General features: G+C 43.2%; 1 protein-coding gene across 2 annotated transcripts in view; it reads right to left on the bottom strand.

The window, feature by feature from the left end:
• Positions 1 to 6,042, bottom strand: part of BMP8A (bone morphogenetic protein 8a) — a 31,749-nt gene that overhangs the window by 3,815 nt on the left and 21,892 nt on the right. The window lies entirely within an intron of this gene.

The following is a 6,042-nucleotide window of genomic DNA, read 5'->3' as shown; positions in this document are numbered from 1 at the left end:
CAACTACTGTTCTGGGCCGACCAAGACGGAGGGCACGGAGGCCCCGCATGGTGCCGAGTCGCATGGCTCTCAGGTGTGGCGGAACTTGGACGGGGTGTGCTGACCTGCTGCCCTCTGAACAGCCTTACTGCCAGGAGAGAGCCTGCCTGAGGAACGGCCCATTTTCAGCTTCCTAAAAATATTTCTCCCAAGCCCTGGCAGGACGAGCCGCAGTTTACATGGAATTCCGGGTCAGGGCCCCCCACTTGCAGGCCCAAAGGCGGCCCGAGGCTGTGGGGAGGCAGGAGAGAAGAGGACACCTGCTCCATCCCTGTGTCGTGCAGCCCAGGGCCCCCCACCCTCTCGGACACTGCCGAGCAGGACCTGGACGAAGCTGTCTGGCTCTGGGAGAGCAGGAGGAAACCGAGTCCCTGCTGGAGAAGATGCAGGCAGAGCTACAGCACTGAAGCAGCAGTTGGAAAAACCCCCTGGGCATGTGGGAGGGGAAGCTGTTTACTCCTCTCATAGAGAAGCCCCAGGGACAGAGATCACTGGGGGACTCCAGGAACAAGGGAGCAGGCCTGCGCTGTTTCCCTCCTGTCCCCCAGCGTAAACCCGCCACCTGTGGGAAACAGCACAGCACTGACACTCCTGCCTGACTTGCCACCCTGCCCTCCCCCAGCCATGCCCCCCTCAGCTCCAGTACCCTGGGTCCCTTCCTGCAGAGGACAGTCGTGCAAATCCTGCTGACACCACCTCCCTGCACCCCAAGCCTTGGCAGCTCCACCCCTCCAGTCAGGCTGGGCCTTGGTCCCCACGGCAGCTGGTCCCCTCTCACAGAGGTCTACCTGCAAACCTTGTAGACACTGCACGTCGTAGATCCACCCCCTCCAACACACCCATGGCTGGAGCCCATCCATGTGGGACCACAAGTGTGGCAGTGCGCGAGCAGCCCCGACGGGGGTCAGCACCTCTTCAGAGACTCCTTCCCCGGAGAGAGGGAAGGACAACTACACATACGAGTCAGGCTGCACCCCAGCAGTGGACTGGGGGCAGACAGTCTGATAAACAGGCCCTGCCCACCAACAAAATCTTCTCAAGGGACAACACAGGAAAAGAGCCCTGTGTTTGGTGCTGCAGCATCTTATGAATGCCTGGTATGACTCAACTCAAGCCCAGAGTGGCCCCAGACCAGCCCACTAACACCACAGGGACCAAACACTGCCCATAACATCAGAGAACTATTGCAGATGACTGGACTGAAGGAAAACGCGTCACAGCAGCAGGGTGTATGTGGCACACACAGAAGACACCCCTGAAGCACCAGCTTCCGGCGAACGGGGGGGTGCACTGTGCTGCTGGGCACTACGGGATGCCTTCAGAAGGCCACTACTTTCAAGAGCTGGAGACGTAGCAGGAACAGAGACAAAATAAGGAGACCGATAAATATATTCCAGATGAAAGAACAGGACAAAATCATGGCAAAAGACCCAAGGAAGACAGAGATAAGTAATATGCCTGATAAAGAATTTGAAGGAATGATAAAGATACTGTACTTGAGAAAAGTGGATGACATCAGGGGTGCCTACCTGGCTCAATTGGTAGAGCATGTGACTCTTGATTTCAGGGTTGTGAGTTCAAGCCCCACATTGGGCGTGGAGCCTACTTAAAAAAAGAGAGTGGAGGACATCAGTGAGACCCTTAAAGAGATAAGAAGGAACCAAACAGAGACAAAGCATACAATAAATGAGGGGTGCCTGGGTGGCTCGGTTAAGCTTCTGACTTTGGCTCAGGTCCTGAACTCACAGTTTGTGAGTTTGAATCCTGTGTTGGCATCTGCTGACAGAACCTGGAGCCTACTTTGGATTCTGTGTCCCTCTCTCTCTGCCCCTACCCCACTCGCTCACTCTCTTAAAAAAAAATATATATATATAGTAAGTGAAATTTAGAACAAACTAGGATGGAATAAACAGCAGGCCAGAGGAATCAGAAAATGAATCAGTGACCTGGAGGACAGAGTAGTGGAAAATAAGTTCGCCAGATGAGAAAAGTTATGCAAAATGAGAATACACTTAGGGAACTCAGCAACATCATCAAACATATAACATTTGCATTATAGGGATCCCAGAATGAGAAAAAAGAAGGGGTCAGAAAATTTATTTGAGAAATAAGGAAACAGAAATCCAGATCCAGGAGGTACAGAGGTTCCCGAACAAAATCAACCCAAGGAGGTCCACACTAAGACATATAGAAATTAAAGTGACAAAAAGCAATGATAGAGAATTTCAAAAGTAGCAAGAGGAAAAAAAAAAAAAAGTTCTATACAAGAGAAACCCCACAAGGCTTTCAGCTGATTTTTCAGTAGAAACTGCAGAGTAGCATGATATATTCAAAGTGCTGAAAGGAAAAGTTTGCAGCCACAGTACTCTATCCAGCAAGGCTATCATTCCGAATAGAGAGAAAGCTTCCTTGGAAATGAAAGTTAAAGGAATTCATGACCACTAAACCAGCCCTAAAAGAAGTTTTTTTTTATTTTTTATTTTTTTAAATTTTTTTCAACGTTTTTTATTTATTTTTGGGACAGAGAGAGACAGAGCATGAATGGGGGAGGGGCAGAGAGAGAGGGAGACACAGAATCGGAAACAGGCTCCAGGCTCCGAGCCATCAGCCCAGAGCCTGACGCGGGGCTCGAACTCACGGGCCGCGAGATCGTGACCTGGCTGAAGTCGGATGCTTAACCGACTGCGCCACACAGGCGCCCCAAAAGGGGAGTCTGAGTAGAAAGAAAAGACCATAAGTAAGATTAGAAAAGTAGCAGCAGGGGCGCCTGGGTGGCTCAGTCGGTTAAGCATCCAGCTTTGGCTCAGGTCATGATCTCACAGTTGTGGGTTCGAGCCCCACGTTTGGCTCTGTGCTGACAGCTCAGAGCCTGGAGCCTGCTTTGGATTCTGTGTCTCCCTCTCTCTCTGCCCCTCCCCCGCTCATGCACTTGCTCTCGCTCTCTCTCTCTCTCTCTCTCTCTCTCTCTCAAAAATAAACACTAAAGGGCGCCTGGATGGCAGAGTCAGTTAAGTGTCCGACTTCGGCTCAGGTCATGATCTTACAGTCTGTGGGTTTGAGCCCTGCATCAGGCTCTGTGCTGACAGCTCGGAGCCTGCATCGGATTCTGTGTCTCCCTCTCTCTCTCTGCTCCTCCCCTGCTCATGCTCGGTCTCTCTCTCTCTCTCAAAAATAAACATTTAATTATTTAAAAAAAGAAAAGAAAAGTAGGAACCACAAAAGCAGTAAAAAATAAGTATTTATAAAAATCAGTCAAGGGAGTCACAAAATAAAAGGATTTAAAGCATGATACCATATGCCTAAATCATAGTGGGGGCAGAGGAGGAATAAATGATGGGCTCAAACTTAAGTGACCATCAACTTCATATAGACTGCTAGATGCAGCAAATGTTATATACAAACCTAACAGTCATAAATAAAAAACCAATAATGGATATACAAGAATTAAAGATGTCCCAATACATCACTAAAGAAAGCCAACTAATCATGAGAGAAGAGCAAGGGAAGAAAGGAACAGAGAATATCTACAAAAACAACCATAAGGGAAGTAACAAAATGGCAATACATACATACTTGTCAATAATTGCTTTGAATGTAATTGGACTAAATCAAAAGCCAGGGTAATGGAACTGATACTAAAAAAAGCAGCAGTTGGAAAGACCACCTATATCTGCCTACATAAGAGAATCATTTCAGATCTAAAGACATGCAGACTAAAAGTAAAATGGAACATGAGCATAAAGTCAGGATGCTTATATGGGACAAAATGGACTTTAAAAACAGACTATAACAGCCAAATTTGACACTATGTAATCATAAATGGAACCATCCAACAAGGAGATATAACAATTATAAATATGTATGCATCCAACATGGGAACACCCAAATACATAAAGCAGTTAATAACAAACATGAAGTAGTTTATAGTAATACAATAATAAGAGGGGACTTTAACACCCTACTTACATCAATGGATAGATCATCCAAACAAAATCAACAAGAAAACTGGCTTTGAATGACACATTTGACCAGATGGTTTTGACAGATGTATTCAGAACATTCCATTCTAAGACAGCAGAATACACATTCTTTAGAAGTACACACAGAACATTTTCCAGAATAGGTTAGGCCACAAAACAAGCCTGAACAAATAAAAAGATTAAAATCATATCATGCATCTTTTCTCAACACAACACTGAAACTAGAAACCCACAAGAAAAAATCTGGAAAGAGCACAAATACATGGAGGTTAAATAACACACTACTAAACAATGAATGGGTTAACCAAGAAATCGAAGAGGAAAAATACATAGAAACAAATGAAAGCAGAAACACAATAGTCCCAAATCTTTGGGATGCAGCAAAAGCTGTCCTAAGAGGGAAGTTTTAGCAATGCAGAGAAGTTTACTCAAAAAGCAAAAAAGAACCTCAAATAACTTAATCATATACGTAAAGGAGCTAGAAAAAGAACAAGCAAAACCAGCAGAAAGAAGGAATTAAAGGTTAGTGCAGAAATAAAATAGAAACTCAAGACAAAAACCAGGCTGGTTCAGTTGGTAGAGCATGCAACTTTTGATCTTGGGGTTGTGAGTTTGAACCCCATGTTGGGTGTAGACATTACTAAAACAACAACAACAACAGAACAATGAAATCAGGAGTTTGTTCTTTGAAAGATCAATAAAATTGATAAACATTTAGTCAGACTCAGGAAAAAAAGGGCTTACATTTTAAAACATCAGTAATGAAAGAAGAGATACAACCAATACCACAGAAATACAAAAGATTATGAAAGATCATTATGAAAAGTATATGCCAACAAATTGCATAACCTAGAAGAAATGGATACAGTCCTAGAAACATATAACCTACCAAAACTGAAGCAGGAAAAAATAGAAAATGTGGACAGACCAGTTACCAGCAAGGAGATTGAGTCAGTAACCAAGAAACTCCCAATAAAAGTCCTTGACCAGATGGCTTCACAGATGGATTCTACCAAAAACTCAAAAAGGAGTTATACCTATTCTTCCCAAACTATTCCAAAAATTAAGAGTGGAAGGAAAATTTCCAAATTCATGCTATGAGGCCAGCATTACCCCAATTCCAAAACCAGATTAAAAAAACAAAAACAAAAAACCCGCTACAACAAGAGTACTATAGGCCAATATTCTTGATGAATATGGATGTAAAAACAGCATACCGCATCCAATAATATATTTAAAAAATCATTCGCTATGATCAAGTGGATTTATTCCCAAGATACAACAGTGGGTCAATATTTGTAAATCAATATAATACATCAATAGGAGGATTAAAACCATATGATCATTTCAATAGATGGAGGAAAAGCATTTGACAAAATACAACATCTATTCATGAAAAAACCCTCAACAAAGTAGGTTCAGAGGAAACATACCTCAACATAATAAAAGCCATATATGAAAAGCCCACAGGTAACATCATAATGCTGAAAAACAGAGCTTTTCCCCTAGGTCAGGAACAAGACAAGGATGCCCACAGTCACCACTGTTATTCCACAGTACAGGAAGTCCTAGCTATAGCAATCAGACAAGAAAAAGGATTAAAAGGCATCCAAATTGGTAAGGAAGAAAAACTTTCACTATTTGGAGATGATGTGACACTATATATAGAAAACCCTAAGGACTCCACCAAAAACTGCTAGAATTGATACAATCAGTAATGTCACAGAATACAAAATCACTGTACAGAAATCTGTTGCATTTCTATGCACTAATAATGAAGCAGTGGAAAGAGAAGAAAGCAACCACATTTACAATTGTACCAAAAAGAATAAGACACCTAGGAATAAACTTAACCAAAGAAGTGAAAGACCTGTACTCCAAAAACTATGAAACAATGACGAAAGGAATCGAAGATAACAAACATGGAAAGATACTCAATACTTACTGATTGGGAGAACCAATATAGGTAGAATGTCCACACTACCCAAAGCAATCTACAGATTTAATGCAATCCCTATCAAAA

The sequence above is a fragment of the Felis catus genome, chromosome C1, assembly GCF_018350175.1.
Source record: "Felis catus isolate Fca126 chromosome C1, F.catus_Fca126_mat1.0, whole genome shotgun sequence".
In the NCBI taxonomy this organism is placed as follows: Eukaryota; Metazoa; Chordata; class Mammalia; order Carnivora; family Felidae; genus Felis; species Felis catus.
This window is presented reverse-complemented; position numbering and strand designations above follow the sequence as displayed.